This window comes from Chlorocebus sabaeus, chromosome X (assembly GCF_047675955.1).
Source record: "Chlorocebus sabaeus isolate Y175 chromosome X, mChlSab1.0.hap1, whole genome shotgun sequence".
Classification (NCBI taxonomy): domain Eukaryota; kingdom Metazoa; phylum Chordata; class Mammalia; order Primates; family Cercopithecidae; genus Chlorocebus; species Chlorocebus sabaeus.
This window is the reverse complement of record NC_132933.1, coordinates 57,591,827-57,610,268: the sequence shown is the minus strand read 5'-3', so window position 1 is coordinate 57,610,268 and position 18,442 is coordinate 57,591,827. Positions and strand designations below refer to the sequence as shown.

General features: G+C 34.7%; 1 pseudogene; it reads left to right on the top strand.

The window, feature by feature from the left end:
- The first annotated feature begins 848 nt into the window (after positions 1 to 848).
- Positions 849 to 1,457, top strand: LOC103232325 (general transcription factor 3C polypeptide 6 pseudogene; annotated as a pseudogene).
- Positions 1,458 to 18,442: the final 16,985 nt, after the last annotated feature.

Sequence of the window (18,442 nt, the reverse complement as noted above, 5' to 3'; positions counted from 1 at the left end):
AGAGAAGTTGTGATAGTAGTTGAAAGCACTATATATGTTATATATGCCAAATATATATATTTATATTTATATTATATATTATATATAATAAATAAATAATATATAAATAAAAAATATAAATATATTTTATATATTATATATATATAATATATAAACACTATATATGTTATATATGCCAAAGCACATATATATATATTATATATGCCAAATATCTATTTTTGAGGGCTACTATTTTGTACATGTTATAAAGCTATTCTCTTTGAGCACAAATAAACGAAGTGAGTAGCATTAAGTGTTCAGATTTGATCTACTTTACTAGTCAATAATTGTAACAACTGCCTCACACAGATGTGACTAGATTACTTGTTTTCCTTCAAAAGTGAAGAATTTAAGTAGCTTGCATCAGAATAATGAAATAGAAACCCAAGAGCTAATTCCCACAGATACTAGGGTTCTTAGAATATGAGTCAGCTTTACCTCCACAGTCTCCACAGGAATAACACAGAACAAAACTCACTACCATTCATTAACTAACTGAATATTATTTTTAAAGTTTAATTTAATTAAACCTGCAACACATATATATGACCCTCACGCACTCGAAAATGTGTGTACAACTTTTGACTCCGTAAAAACTGAATTACTAATAGCGTATTATTGACCAGCAGCCTTCGAAATAACATAAACAGCTAATTAATATATATTTTATATGTTATATGAGTTATATACTGTTATTCTTAAAGTAAGCTAGAGAGAGGAAAATGTTAAGAAGATCATAAGGGGCTTAAGATGGTAGCTCTGGGTTGGGGTGGCTAGTGACTGGGGAGGCACTGAGGAGGTGTGGGACCATGATGGCAGTCAAGAAGTGGAGTCCAGAGAATGGAGAAGAGGAGGAATTGAAGGCAGAGATGTTGATTCCAGTAGAATTGTCAGGATTTTCTCAAAATGTGAAAATAAATGCAAGATTTGGAGAATTTACAATGAGAGGCCCATTCTGCAAGTGGACAGCTATCTCTTTGCTAGAGAGTACAAAGACCCTCTTCAGACCTATGCTATATTTCAAGAAAATGTTGAAAATGTAGATGCAGAAGGCAATAATAAAACAGTGCTAAAATATAAATGCCATACAATGAAGAAGCTCAGCATGATAACTCTTCTGATAGACAAGAAGGAAGGAGAAGAAAACATAGGTGGGGTGGAATAGCTGATAATCAGGAAAATGATTTCTCCTATAGACCCAAAATTATTTGTAGCCTTCTATATAAAAATGAAGATGAAGAAGTAGGTAGCTTCAACTCCAGATAAACTTTTGGAGGTGGAAGAGCAAGAGATTCAAATGGAAGATAGTTCAAACCTGAGTTACGAACAGGAGAAACTACTGCACTTGGAAAGAGGTTTCTGGTTACGTTATTGATATCTCTTCTAAAACAGAAGGTTCTGTTTTTATGGAAACTTAAAATGCTGCCTTACAAACCACTCCTAGATAAAATGGTTCACATAATAACTAGTCATGATATTTTTGAAGTTTTTATGTCAAAATAATAGGCTTTGTAGCTTTCAATTGTTACTATTTTGTCATTTTTGTTGGCTAAACACACATTTCCAGTTATAGCACAACTTAATATACCAGAATCATTCAGGATCAGACATGAATTGAACTTTAAAAAATATGGTTTAAATGACATTAGGGACCCTTCTTTGATAACTCCTTTAAATTTGAGGTTTTACTAAGGTAAATGTATATATTTTCTATTGTAACTGTTACAAATTACCACAAAGTCAGTGTCTTAAAACAGCACAAATACATTGTCTTAAAGTTTTATATGTCAGAAATCTGACCTGAGTCTCTAAAGTTTTATATGTCAGAAATCTGACCTGAGTCTCATCTGAGCTAAAATAAAAGTATTGTCAGGACTGTTTTCCTTTTTGGAGGCTCTGGCGGTGGGGGTAGAAGGATGAATCCATTTTCTTTCTTATCAGTTGTTGGAAGAATTCAATTCTTTGCAGTTGAAGGATCAAGTCCTACTTCCTTGCTGTCTGTCACCTGAGGGCCATTTCTAGTTTCCAGAGGTTGTCCACATTTCTTGGCTGATGGCCCCCTTGTTTTCAGAGCCAGCAATAGCAGGTCAAGTCTCTCTCCCATTTTGAATCTTTCCTGATGCTTTATCCATCATCCATCTCTCTGACCTACCCTTCTGTCTTCCACTTCCACTTTTAAAGGTCCGTTTGATTACATTGGGCCCACTCAGATAATCTCCCTATGTTAAGATCTGTAGCCTTAATTCCATCTACAAAGTCTCTTTGGCATTTAACTTAACATATGCAGGCATAAAACCAGGGATTAGGGCACGGAAATATTTGGGGTGCCAATTTTCAGTCTACCACAATAAGCATCTTATCTAGGAACAAAAAAATAATATTGAAGTGCTTAAGGATAAAGGTACAATTCCCAATATGTCAGTTGTGATTTCACTCTTTTCCCACTTAATGAAGATTATTGAAACTAAACTGTATTAGTTATTCCATTATGGCAGCAACCTAAATCTGTACTAATTTGTATTTTTAAGTAAATTATTCACAAAATGTGATGCCTTATAATAGATTAGGTTTATGAAATTTCCAATATGCAATTGTTTCTGACTACAAAACCCAGCAATTTCATACAGTTCAACCTAGAACTAATAAGTTAAAATGCATCTCATATTAATTACATCTCATAATTGATGGCGATATAACTGTTCTTGCAGGTTACAGAACTAATGTTCTAGGACGATAATTTCTTATTTGAAAAGTTTTACTATTTAATTGGAAAACAGCTTACCTTGATGAAAAGCATTTTCAAATCATAAGCACATGTATCTTCTCAATTTTTGTGACTTTTTTAGTCTCAGCTTTTTAATAAAAAGCTCATTTTTTCCCACCATGTGTATGTGTAGGAGAAATTTCTAATTGCTCAACCCAATATCTGTTCTTCCTTTATCTCTTTGTCACAGAATCTGTGAATTTATTCAGGTCAGCAATATACCCGACTTCTCTTGCAGGCACCTGTGACCATAAGTTCTGGCCACTGGCATGGACTTAGAAGTGTTGAATGATGCTTTTGAGAAGTTTTCTACACATTCTCTTTGTTCCTTACGGAACAGGAATATGGTGGCTAGGGCTCTAGCAGGATTCTTGGGCTTTAAAGAAACCTTGGAAACAGAAGCCATGAGTGGCAGAGCAACAAGATAGAAGATTGGGTCCTGATGCTGTGAGACTGCCCTGGACTGCTATTAGTACAGGGTTAACAAACCCTTTCACTTTCTCCCTGATCAAAATGACCTTGAGTTTACCTTTCAGCACTATTTCTCTAGACTCCTACTAGGCAAAATAATAATGAAATGTCAGCTGTGATACCAGCCAATATCGTTTATGATTGAAAATGACCCTTTATTGGTAAACTGTATCTGGACCAGGAAGACTGTGACAAGTACTATAAATGCCTATGGGAAAACATGGACTTTGGAATTCCTTAAATTCCTTAAATATGATGTTGCTTATTGCAAAGATCCCTAGAAGCTAAACTCATTGGTTGTTTCAAGAGATAGCTGTTCTTATACAGCATGAAGCTTCTAAACCAGGTGGTCTCTGCACCAACCCAGATGATCTGGTTTACTTAATACCTGAGCTGACACTTGGAAAGGTGGAGTAAAGACTCCTGCTGAAACAACCTCAGGCTACCATGCTGTTGTGCTGTTTCTTATTGGTATTCTGCAAAATTAAGTGAGCCTGGTGAAAAGCTGGGTTCCATGGGCTTATTGGGTCTTGTGAGCATGAACATCATTCCAAACCTGTAACTACTGCTGCTGTTCATACAGAGAAGGGATTGCCACTGCCTATCTCTGGTCTTCTTTTACATGACAGAGAAATAAAGTTCTCTCTTGTTTAAATGACTTTGTAATAGAACCACTTAATCCTAATTGATATGTATGTATTTCAGAAAATGTGAAAAATGTAAAAAAAGTATAAAGTAGAAGATTCTTGAGATTTGTAATCTTGCAAAAGAAAGTGATCTAGATTATAATGTAGTTCTTCTACCTTAAATTGAAGAGAAAAATAAAGCCTTACCTTCAAAAAAAATAGAAAATCATAAGAAAGAGAAATATATTTACTATTCATTAAGTGGAAGTAGATGGTCATAAAGGTCTTCATCCTCATTGCCTTCACCTTGAGTAGGCTGAGGAGGAGGCGGAAGAGAAATGGTTGGTCTTGCTGGTCTCAGGGTGGTAGAGGTGGAAGAAAATTCATGTATAAATGGACCTGCACAGTTCAAGCCTATGTTAATCAGTTTTTCTCTTCCACCCACTGCTGTTAGCTTCTTAAAAAGTAGACAAAATAAACGATATAAATCTTTTTTGTAGACAATTAATGAGCAAAACATCAGATCTTTTGGTTCTAAAATGTTAGTTCTCTCAATAATTTGTTTTAAATGTAAGTAGAGGGTCAGATTCTCGACAAAGTAAAATTGGATATAATTAATTTTATAGGTTACATCAACCTTAACTAATTTAAGTTTGAATGATTGGAAAGTCTTTAGTGTTTTGAGATTCTTTTTCGAAAAGTGCCCTCATTTGAAATTATTTCTGAAGTTTTGTTTTATTTTCTCTGATCCTCTATTATATCTTTATATCCTTTGTCTTATATCCTCATATTTTCTCAGCCAACCATTCCAAAATGATATATTTAAAAGTGATTATTAGTTTTCCTGCTTGATCACACGATTATTGCCATTATTCATTTCAGCAATATAAAATTTAGCAGAAGAAATTGAGAACTAATCAAGATGAAATGTTTCGGATTCTGGCACACTGAAAGCCTTGAGTATATATTCATTTGGACATTACAGATTTAAGGTGTGCAACTTTCATTAATATTTGGTAATACCTTTTCTTATATTCCAGGTATTGAAGTTGACACCCGTAACACAGAGTGATCAAGCCAAGCATCAAAAAGCATAAGACAATTTAATTTACACACAAAGAGTTTTACTGTGTTCACCAGGTAAATAATCAGGTTTGGTGTGTGACAAAGAGTTGGCAGTTGAAAGTTTTTTAATGTATTAACATGCATTTTTAAAATGTTATCTACTGTCCAAACTATTGCACAGCATACCAAATATAATGGTAACCAGGCAGAACAACTAGTTTTACCTCTCTATATTCAATGCAACTTGGGTCAGAAATGTAATGGAGGCCAGAGAAATTATTTTAATAATGCTTGCCCAATGCCTTGAATTTCAATAACACCCTTTTGGGTGAGAAGTGTAAGGCTCCATTTGTCTTTTAAGAATTCAAATATGTGCAACATGGGGTGAGTCTTAAAGGACTTAGAAAGTTTGGAACGTTAAAGAGGTGTTTATTGGAACACAGGAAAGCTAAATTCCAAGCCATGGTCTCCTTTTTCATTTCCTTGTCCCCGCTAGCACTACTGAGAAGCACAGCTGGCCCTACATAGGAAGAAAAAAAAAATGATGTGACTTAGATGCTATGGACATTTTTAAAAAGGGTCTCCATCTTTATCTGTATTGGATATCACCCATATATCTTTTATATCCATGCTTCACCCTGCTCTATGTTCTAGGGACTGACTTATATGGATCATATAAAAGTACCTCCATATCCTCTGGCTTTGGATTGGTTTTGATTAATGGGGAGTGCTGGTCGGAGATCAATAGGAGTTGGGAGAATGAGGAGAGCATATATATTCTCTTGGTCTTCTCCCTGCAGACTTCCTGGGCTGGCTATATCCTTTGACTAAAGGTCATAGCTTCTATCAGGATGCTGTCCCCACATAGATCCTATTCTTCCTCCTATTTCCATTAATCATTTCTTCCCCTTGCCCATTCAGTTCTAAGGAAGTAACCTACTCTGTCACTCCCACTCCCATGTTGCTAACCCCAGATTCTTGCATTATTCATTGTGGTTTTGCTACTACACGCTTGCTACTTGGTAATAGCCCATTTACTAAACTCCCTTCAAATAATTTAATTTGAGTTAATCGACTGCTTTCAGCTAGCACTGTGATATATTGTCATGTGTTAGTGTCTGATACTCTGTCATGAGAGATTTATTCTTTTGGCTTTCATTTTACCACAAGAATCATACTGTTAGAAACTTCAAATCCGTTATCAACCATTTACATATCCATATAAAACCTATTTTTTTCTGATTTAACAACTCATCATGTCTGCTGTCATTCAAGGAAGAGCTATAAAATAATTTAGCAACAGACTATTGACAGAGAATATATGTTATTCACTTTTATATTTTGTTGTTGGAGACAGTATAGTGTAGTGGTTAAAAGTCACATCATCTGGATTTTAATCCTGGTTCTATTGCTTATTACTCGTGTAACTTTGGATAATTATCTTACCATTCTGAATTTTAGTTGCATTATCTGAGAAATAAGAGTAATAACAGTGCTTATCTACTGGGGTTTCTATAATGAGTAAATAACTTATTTAACATAGTGCCTGGTAATTTCAATACATGATATCTATTATTAACACCTAGCATATTTATAGCATATTAATTTGTCTCTGAATCCATTCTTATATCCACCCATTCAATACATCTTCAGTTCTTATCATGTATTGGGCACTATATTTTGCCTTTATGCCTGAGACAAAATGTTGAAGTAAACTACAAAAGATTCGTATCAACATGTAACGTAAGATCTAGATATAGAGGCAAAAATACATGGACAAAATAAATGTAATCACAAATTACAGTCCCAAATAAATGTAAAGCTGGGATAAACACTATGTGGGAAAAGGGCCTAGTATCATACTATCAGATCATAGGGACATTGTATCTCTGTAGGAAGAGTAGAAGCCAAATAGATAGATAAAGAGGGAAGAGAGATCCAAACAGAGGGGAAAAAAATGCAAATACCACAGGGGAAAAAGAAAGGATGGTAAATCTGAGTACCTAAGAAAAACCCAACTAGCGATAGAGAAGAGCAAAATCAAGGTAGAAATGCAGTTTAAGTGTTAAAATTACAGGGCCTTTCACACAATGTTAATATTTTTGTCTTTGTCATGATAGAAATAGAAAACTGCTGAAGGTTTTAGGTGTGTGTGTGTGCATGTGTGTGTGTTTCCCTAACTATATTTTGGGGAAAAAAAGCATTCTAACCAACTGCATTGTGGGGAGGTAAGATGGATGTAGATAGACCAATTAGAAGGATATTGTAGTATTTCAGAAAAGAGATGGTGGTGACTTGGACTAGAGTGTTGGCAGTGGAGATTGAAAAAAAGTGGATGAATTCAAAAGGTAAAAAATAGCTGAACTTGGTGATGGATTTGATACAGAGTAAATGTTACAAGGATTACCCCAAGTTTCCTGATTTGTGGAATTGGATGGATGGTTGTGTATTCAAAGTTAGGGCACACTAAAAAAGAATCAAGTTGGGAGTAGAGAGGTCATATCCAAACATTCTTTTTTTTTGGGGGGGGGCGAATATGCTTCATGTGAATTAATTTGAAAAATTCAAGAAAATATGTCAAGTTTTCAAACGTTCAATAGTTACTAGAGAGGTACTGACAATCCATATTTTGTATGGGGATAGATAATGATCTTTATGGATTTCTTCCAAATCTTTGATTTAATCATGGTTTCATCACTAACTAACTGTCTGTTGCAAGACATTTACCTTTCTTGAGCTTTGGGTCTATCACCTGCAAAATAAGAGGTTGAATTAGTTGATCTACAAAAATAAAGTGCCAGCACTCTCTAAAATGGTTTGATTTTACAAAAGTTATTAAGCAAGCTGGGAACAAAAGCCAATTGTAATAGCTTTATATTCTAATTACACAACTCTACTTCCTTTTATTCTCTAAATGTATTCTACTTCGTCTTTATATTCTAGTCATACAATCTTACTTCCTCTTATTCTCTAAAAGTTAATTGCTATTAAATACTTCAAATTAAGAACAAAGTATAATAGAAACTGGAGTATGATAACCAGACATATTAAAACCAATTACTTTATTAATATAAATAAAATAGGCGGTAATTGTAGATCAAACTTTGGGAGACTAAAGTTGTCTGTCTTGTGTGTTGCTTTTTTTTTTTTTTTTAGCAGCAATCATTCTACTCATCTAATTATTCCAAATTTCCATTTCACTTTTCTTATTTCAAATACTGTCACAAATATTATTATTGGTGTTACTATATCTATAGTTTTATTATTCCCAAAAATGACTTAAGGAAACTAACAATAAAACATATCTTGGTTCAACATAATTTCTAAAATGAAAGAAAATACATGTAGTAAGTATGGAGGAAAGGGCAGCACAAGTTTCAGTTTCTTAAGTGAATACAATTACTGTGAGTAAACAGTAAGCTTCAGTGAATTTCTTGACAAACACAAAAAAAAACCGTGAGCAGTTAGATAATATTCATTGTCTGATCAAAGGAAACATGGCTGCATTCTAGGAACAAATTTTCTCTCCTGGACTCAATTCTAAAAGGAATGAATCGCATAGCTTCTTAGACTGGGGACACTGAAAAACACAGGAGTATTTTTCTGTATTTCTAGCAAATAAATGTGCCCAAACATTAGAAAACAGTGGAGCTACGGTGGGTGATGAAAAGCAAGAGAGTAGATGTTATTGGGTACCCACTTAGGTGTGCCGTACTCTGCGTTTTATATTTATCATTAGATTTTATCTTCACCAATTTCCTATGAGATAGATATTATTTCCAATTTAAATATGAGAATCCTGAGGCTTGCAGATATTAAGTGTCCATAGCTGGCATTACAGGTATTTACAATCTTTGGTGTGTTAAGCATCAGATTTGAAAGTGTTTATTCATATTGATTTCTAGAGATTACTGTTCATGGTGCTAGTTTCATGTTCCTTGCAGGTCTTAGACTTTATCAATTGGACTTGTGTTGCCACAAGCCACACTTGTGACAAAGGAATATGGGAGAGGTTCTGGTCCTAGGTTCCAGCTTCTCTAGTTGTACCGTGCATCTGTAGGAGCCAAGGGAAAACTTCCCATTTGCCCTCTGAAAGTTTACTGAAAAAATCAACTAACAAAAGGTAGATTAATAGGAATAATTGCATACAAACTTACTAGTATGCACAGGGGCAAAGCACAGAGTGATTACCAAATAACCCCATGAGGTATAGAGGCGTATATACCCTACTTCTTGGGGGAAAGGGAAATAGGAAAGTGTGGATGATTTTAGGTGGTAGTAAATGATTTCAGGGAAAATGTAATGGGCTTGAAGTAAATACAGTGACCTGGGACAAAGTCTGTTGAACCTGCAGGACACACAACAGTTTGTCACAAAAGTCTGTCTGAATGTGTTGACAGATTATTTTTCTTTTATAGCAGGTTCAGACATTAGGCAGATAAAGGAACTTCAGAGAAAAACGTCATGCTGTGCTTTGAGAGAGACAGAGTATTGGGGAACAGAGGGAAGGTCAAAAAGATCCTGAGGCTTTTTCTTCAGTTTAACATGTCAAAGTGCCATATTTTGTGGTAACAGTTATGGAGCCTCAACACATCCAACCCATGTGAGTTGCTATGATCTCCTGAGGGTGTTGTCACCATTTTGTACATAGGTTCCATGGATACCTGCTGAACCCCCATTCTGATTCTAGTCTCTGGGAATTTTTCTTCTCCCCTATTTGACCTTATGTGTCACTTTTCTCTTTCAGCTGTCCCTCAGGGACAAGGAGATTATTTATTTTTTGTGTTTAGGCTTTTACAAAGGATTCTGCTTTCTACATTGCAAAAAATCTGGTCTCCTGATTGAAATGGAGTGGAGGGAAGCCCAAAATGTATATTTATCTGGAGAAATATCCTACCATACTAGTAAATTGCTGGTGAAAAGCCAGAAAGAAAACTTAGGTGTATATATTAAAAAGGTATGTATATTACCAGTATTGCACAGAGCTTCAATGCATGGCCTCACAAGCTAAACAGAAATGGCTTTGAATTCTGGTTCTTCCACTTAATAAGTTTCCGACCTTGAGTAAGCTATCTACTCTTTCTGCACTTATTTTTATCTTTTTTTCCAAAATGGAGATATATACTATTTGCATAGCTAGGTAATTTCTAGGATTAGAGATCAAAGACATAATGTGCTGAGGGCAAGGTCCAGTACATAGAGTTTGAGCATTAGAATATTCCAAAGTAACTTTTTCAATTAAAGTGCATGAGAGGTAAGCCATACACAAAAATTAGCTCAAAATGAATCAAAGAACTATGATCTATAAAATCATAAAACTGTTAGAAGAAAACATAGGAAAAAAATCTTTATGACATCAGAGTTGGCAATGATTTATTATATATGGCACCAAAAACATAGGCAACAAAAGAAAAAAATAGATAAATTGGGTTGAGCACCATGGCTCACGTCTGTAATCCTAGCACTATAGGAGGCTGAGGTGCAACTCCTCACTTGAGCCAAGGAGTTTGAGACCAGCCTGGGCAACATGATAACTCATCTCTACAAATAATTTAAGAATTAGCTGGTTGTGGTGGCGTGCACCTGTGGTCCCAGCTACTCAGGAGGCTGAGGCAGGAGGATCCCTTGATTCCAGGAGGTTGAGGTTGCAATGAGCTGTGATAACACCACTGCACTCCAACCAGGGTGACAGAGCAAGACTCTGTCTCAAAATAAATAAATAAATAAATGAATTGGACTTTATCAAAATTAAAAACTTTGGTGCATCAAAGGACAGTATCAAGAGTAAAAATATGACCCACAGAATGAAAAACACTGTAAATCAAATACCTGATAAAGGATTAATATTCAGAATATATAGGAAACTCCTGCAACTCAGCAGCAAAATAGCAAATAGCCTAATTTTAAAATAGGCAAAATACTTGAGTAAACATTTATCCAACGAAGATATACATACGTCCAATAAACACATGAAAGATGCTTACCATCACTAGTCACTAGGAAAATGCAAGTCAAAACCACTCTGAAATAGTAACTCGTACTCATTATGGCGGCTACTATTAAACAAAGAAAATGACAAAATAACAAGTGTTGGTGAGAATGTAAAGAAACTGGAACTTTATGCATTGCTGGTGGAAATGTAAAACAATACAACCATCGTGGAAAACTGTGGTGGTTCATCAATTAAACACAGAATAAGCATATAATGCAACAATTTCAATTCTAGATATAGAACCAAAATAGTTAAAAGTGAGAAACCAAAGAGATGTTTGCACAGTCATATTCATAGCATCATTATTGACAATAACCAAAAGGTGGAAACAACCCAAGTGTCCTTCAACTAATAAATGAATAAACAAAATGCAGGATATACACACAATGGAATATTATTTAGCCCTAAAAGAGGATGAATTTCTGATGCATGCTACAACATGAATTAATATTGATGACATTGAGTTAAATGAAATAAGCCAGTCACAAAAATACAGATATTTTATTATTCCACTTATATCTGGTACCTAGAAGCATCAAATTCATAGAGACATAAAGGGGAATGGTTGTTTCCAGAGGCTAAGGAGAGAAGGAAATGGGGAGTCATTGTTTAATGGTACAGAGATTCAGTTTGGGGAAGACGAAAACATTTTGAAGATGGATGGTGATGAGGATTGCACAACAATGTGAATGAATTTAATGCCACAGAGCTGTACACTTACAAATGGTTGAAATTATTAATGTTATATTATGTTCATTTAGTCACAGTAAAGAAAAATAGAGTGCTTAGTAACTCTCAAGAACCATAGACAGAAATATTGTCTCCACTAAGAGAACAGCAAGTTCAATTTAAATGACAACTCAAGATGCATTAACAGTAACTGCAAAATGACCTGCAGAAATAACTCTAATACATGCTACAAATTCAAGTTGTGTTCATATGAGTTAAGGTTAGATTTATGATCAGTTAGGAAATTCCCATCTTACTTTTGTTGTCACTTCTCAATTTCAGCCTTTTATTCTGACAGAGAACACATTTATTTCTTGGAATATTTTGGCCTTTGTTATTTCTGCTTATGTCATAGATCACCTGGTAAACCTGGGAATTACCGAATGTATACCTTATTTTTAAAACATGTACGTTTAAGATTAACCTTAGACAAGACTGTTAAGTAGGAAAGGGTTTCCTCTAATCTACTTTTTAAAATCTTTTCCTTGTCGGCAGAGACCTAACTTGCAACTGTTGAGCCAGGATATGGGATTTTCTTGATTACACTTCTCCTGTCGATACAGATTTACTTACTGTCACATTTTAAAAAACAAAACACATGCAAGGATTCAAAATAATTTAATTTTTGGTAATTGTTTTTAATATTTTCCATACTTGATACAGTTTGCATTTTGACAAGAACTTACACTGTTTTGTCCCAAACAGATTGTATGACAATTTCAAGAAAACTGTGAGGAGTAAATGGAAGATAAACTTTTTGTTGTTCACTTCAAATTACATGAAGCCTGCTCTCTACTACATATCAATGTGAATCTGACATTATTTAAAATACTGTTTGGTTTTTTTAATCAGAAACACTATGGGGATGTGAATGTGGAGCAAGATGGCAGAGAAGAAAGCTCCACTGATTGTCTCCGCCAGAAGGACACCAAATTAGCAACTGTCTACATAGATAAAACACCTTCATAATAATCAAAAATAAATAACTAGCATGGCCACGGTGGGGTAGATCACCAAGTGGGTTGTTGGGGTCCCTGAATCTAGGATTTGACTCTTAGATGGCATTTCTGGACCTCCCCTGGGACCAGAGGGGAGCCCACTGCCCTGAAGGGTGAGTCTCAGGCAAGGCAACATTCATTAAAAGCTGATATAAGAGACCTTGGGCCTTAAGGGAACAATGGTGGTAGTCTGGCAGTATACCTCATGGCTAGGGGTGAGGTGGGTACTGAGTAAGTTTCCTCTGCCATTGGAAAAGGGAGGGAAGAGTGGGAAGAACTATGTCTTGTGGTTTGAATGTCAGCTCAACCACAATATAATAGAACACATGGCAGACTTCTAAGGTTTTTGACTCTAGACCCTGACTCTGGATGGCACATCTCAACCCACCCAGGGCCTGGAGAACTCATCATTCTGAAGGGAAGGACACAGGCCTGGCTGGTTTTGCCACTGCTGATTGTAGAGTCCCAGGGACTTGAGAAAATATAGGCAGTAGCCAGGGAGTAATTACAGCAAACCTTGGAGAAGATCCAGCACTGTGCTGGCTTAATCTCTGACTTAGCACAATCATAGTGGTGGTTATGCTAAGCCACAAGGGTGCTTATGTCACTCCACACCCAGTGTTAAGTGGCTCAGAACAGTGAGACTGTATTTTTGGGAGAAATTAAGCAAAGAGAACAAGAGTCCTTGTCTGGTAATCTAGAGAACATACCTGGATCTTGTCAAAGACCATCAAGGCAGTACTTCTAGAAGTCTGCAAGAACCACAGTGTTACTTGATTGGGGTACATCCTAAAGCAGATACAGCATGGAACACAACACCCAAGTCCTTTCAAATACCTGGAAAGCCTTCCCAGGAAGGGCAGGTAAAAACAAGCCTAGACAGTAAACACTACAATAAATATTTAACTCTTCAATGCCTAGACACAGAAAAAACACTTACTAGCATCAACACTATACAGCAAAACATTACCTCACCAAATGAACTAAATAAGGCACCAGGGACCAATCCTGGAGACAGATATATAACCTTTCAGACAGGAAATTCAAAATAGCTGTGTTGAGGAAACAAACGAACAAAATTTAGGAGAACACAGAGAAGGAATTCAGAATTCTAACAGATAAATTTTTTTAAAAAAAGATATTGAAATAATTAAAAGGAATCAATAAAAAATTCTGAGGCTGAAAAATGCAATTGACATACTGATAAATACACTAGAGTCCTTTAATAGCAGAATGGATCAAGCAGAAGAAAGAATTTGTGAGCTTGAAGACAGGCTATTTGAAAATACACAGAGGAGACAAAAGAAAAAATAATTTAAAAACAATGCAGCACACCTTCAGGATCTGAAAAATAGCTTATAGAAAATAGCTTCAAAAGGGCAAATCTAAGAGTTGTTAGCCTTAAACTTTAGGAATAGAAAGAGATGGGGAAGAAAGTTTATTCAAAGGGATAATAACAGAGAACTTTCCAAACCTAAAGAAAGATATCAACATCCAAGTACAAGAAGGTTATTGAACACCAAGCAGATATAACCCAAAGAAGACTACCTCAATGCATTGAATACTCAAATTCCCAACAGTCAAGATTAAAGAAAGGATCCTAAAAGTAGCAAGATAAAAGAAAAAAAAAACATACAATGAAAATCCAGTAAGTTTGGAAGCAGAGTTTACAGCAGAAACTTACAGGCCAGGAGAGAACACATGACACAAACCTCTGAAGGAAAAAACTTTTACTCTAGAATAGTATATCTGGCAAAAATATCTTTCAAACACGAAGGCGAAAAAAAGATTTTCCCAGACAAACAAAAGCTCAGGGATTTCATCAATACTGGACCTGTCCTACAAGAAATGCTAAAGGATGTACCTCAATGAGAAAGAAAAAGACTTTAGTGAGCAATAAATAATCACCTGCAGTTACAAAACTCACTGGTTATAGTAAGTACACAGAAAAACACAGTGTAGTATAACACTGTAACTGTGGTGTGTAAAATACTTTTATCATAATTAGAAAGACTAAATAGCTAAACAATTAAAAAAATAATAACTACATCTACTTTTCAAGACATAGTACAATTAGATATAAATAGAAACAGCAAAAAGTTTAAAAGCAGGACTATGAAGTTTGGGTGTAGAGTCTTCATTAGTTTTTGTTTTGTTTGTTTCTGCAAAGAGTTTTAAGTTGCTATCAGGTTAAAATAATGGGTTATAAAATAATATATGCAAGCCTCATTGCAACCTCAAATGAAAAACTTACAATAGATACACACACACACACACACACACACACACACACAAAACATAAGAAACTAAATCATATCATCAGAGAAAATCACCTTCACTAGAAGAAGGCATGAAAAAAAGAAACAAGAAAGAGAAGACCAGAAAACAACCAGAAAACAAATAACGAAATGGCAGGAGTAAGTCCTTACTTATCAATAATAATATTTAATGTAAATGAATTAAATTATCCAATCAAAAGACAGACTGGCTAAATGGATGAAAAACAAGACCAATTTTTTTGGTGCCAATAAGAAACACACTTCACCTATAAAGATACATACAGGCTGAAAATAAAGACATAGAAAAAATATTCCATGCCAATGGAAACTAAAAAAGAGCAGGGGTTACTATACTTGTATCAAACAAAATAGATTTCAAGACAAGAACTATAAGAAGAGACAAAGAAGGTCACTATATAATGATAAAGGGGTCAATTCAGCAAAAGGATATAACAATTTTAAATATGTATGCACCCAATATGGGAGCATCAAGATATATGATGCAAATATTATTAGAGCTAAGGAGAGAGCTAGGTCCCAATACAGTAATAGCTGGACACTTCAACACCCCACTTTCAGCTTTGGACAGCTTTTCCAGACAGCAAATCAGCAAAGAAACATCCGACTTCATCTGCACTGTAGAACAAATGGATCCAATAGATATTTACAGAACATTTTATCCAAGAGATGCACATTATTTTCCTCAGCACGTGGATACTTCTCAAAGACAGATCATATGTTAGGTCACAAGACAAGTATTAAAAGATTCGTACAAATGAAATAACATTACGTATCTTCTCTGCCCACAACAAAATAACACTACAAATTAGTAACCTAAGGAATTTTGGAAACTATACAATTACATGGAAATTAAACAATATGCTCCTGAATGACCAGTAGGTCAATGAATAAATTAAGAAGGAAATTGAAAAATTTTTTGAAACCAACGATAACAGAAACACAACATACTAAAACCTATTGGATACAAAAAAGCAGTACTAAGAGGAAGTTTATAGGTATAGGTGCCTACATCCAAAATGAGGAAAAACTTCAAATAATCTAATGATGCATGTTAAAGAACCAGAAAAGCAAGAGCATACTAAACCCAAAATTAGTAGAAGAAAATAAATAATAAATATCAGAGTAGAAATAAATATAAATGAAATAAAGAAAACAAAGCACAACAAAAGATCAATGAAACAAAAAGTTGGGTTTTTTTGAAAAGTTGAACAAAACTTATGAACCTTTAGCCAGACAAACTAAGGTAAAAAAACAAACAAAACAAAACAAAAAAAAAACACAAAACAGAAGAGATCCAAATAAATAATATTAGGAATGAAAATGGAGACATTATAACTGATGCTGCAGAAATGTAAAGGATTATTAGATGCTACTATGATCCACTATATGCCAATAAATTGGATTTTCTAGAAGAAATGGACAAATTCCTAGATACATACAATCTACCAAGATTGAACCAGGAAAAAATCCAAAACATTAACAGACCAATAACAAGTAACACAATCAAAGCCATAATAAAAAGACTTTTAGTAAAGAAAAGTCTGGGACCTGATGGCTTCACTGCTGAATTCTGCCAAACATTTAAAGAAGAACTAGTTCCAATCCTACTCAAACTATTTCAAAAAATAGAGGAGGAGGGACTACTTCCAAATTCATTCTATGCCAGTATTACCCTGATACCAAAACCAGACAAAGACACATCAGGAAAAGAAAACTACAAGCAAATATCTCTGATCAATATTGATGCAAAAGTCCTCAACAAAATACCAGCAAACCGAATTCAACAATACCTTAGAAAGATTATTCATCATGGCCAAGTGGGATTTATCCCTGGGATGCAAGGATGGCTCATGATATGCACATCAATTAATGTGATTCATCATACATATCAACAGAATGAAGGATAAAAACTATATGATTATTTCAATCGATGCTGAAAAAGCATTTGATAATATTCAACATCCCTTCATGATAAAACCCTCAAAAAACTGAGGATAGAATGAATATACTTCAACATAATGAAAGCTATATATGACAGAGCTACAGCTAGTTTACTGAATGGGGAGAAACTCAAAGCTTTTCCTCTAAAATCTGGAACATGACAGGGATGCTCCCTATTACCACTGTTATCCAACATGGTACTGGGAGTCTTAGATACAGTAGTCAGATGAGAAGAAGATATAAAAGGCATTCAAATTGGAAAAGAAGAATTCAAATTATACTTGCCTGTGGATGATAGGATCTTATATTTGGAAAAACCTAAAGACTCCACAAGAAACCCTTTACAAATGATAAACAAAATCAGTGAAGTTACAGGATATCAAATCAACATATAAAAGTCAGTAGCATTTCCATACGCCAACAGGGAGCAATGTGAAAAAAGTTTTAAAAAGTAATCTCATTTACAATTGCCACACACAAAATTAAATACACAGGAATTATCTTAACCAAAGTAGTAAAGATCACTATAATTATAACTATAAAACACAGATGAAAGAAATTGAATAAGACATGAATCAAAAAATCTTTCATGTTCATGGATTGGAAGAATCAATATTGTTAAAAATGTCCATATTACCCAAGGCAATCTGCAGATTCAGTGCAATCCCTATCAAAATACTTATGACATTCTTTACAGAAATAGAAAAAATAATCCTAAAACTTATATGGTACTATAAAAGACACAGAAGAGCCAAAGCTATCCTAAGCAAAAAGAAGTAACCTGAAGGAATCACATTACCTGACTTCAAATTATATTACAGAGATGCAGTAACCAGAACAGCATACTATTGGCATAAAAACAGACACACAGACAAATGAAACAGAATAGAGAACCCAGAAACAAATCCACACACATACAGTGAACTCATTTTTTGACAAAGTTGCCAACAATATACACTGAGGAAAAGACAGTCTCTTCAATAAATGCTGCAAGAAAAACTGGATATCCATATGCGGAAGAATGAAACTAAGTCCCCACCATCTGTAGCCATATATGAAAATCAAATAAAAATAGAATAAATACTTAAATCTAAGACCTCACACTGTGAAAAGACTACAATAAAACATTGTAGAAAAGCTCCAGGACATTGATCTGAGCAAAGATTTCTTGAGCAATATCCCACAAGCACAGGCTACCAAAGCAAAAATTGTAAAATAAGATCACATGATGTTAAAAAGCTTCTGCATAGCAAAGGATACAATCATCGAAGTAAAGAGGCAATCCACAGAATCAGAGAAAATATTTGCAAACTACTCATCTGAGAAAGAATTCATAACCAGAATATATAAAGAGGTCAAACAACTCTACAGAAAAAAATTCAATAATCTGATTTAAAAATGGGCAAAATATCTGAATAGACATTTCTTTAAAGAAGTCATAAAACGGCAAACAGGCATATGAAAAGGTACTGAACATCATAGATCATCAGAGAAATGCACATGAAAAGTACAACGAG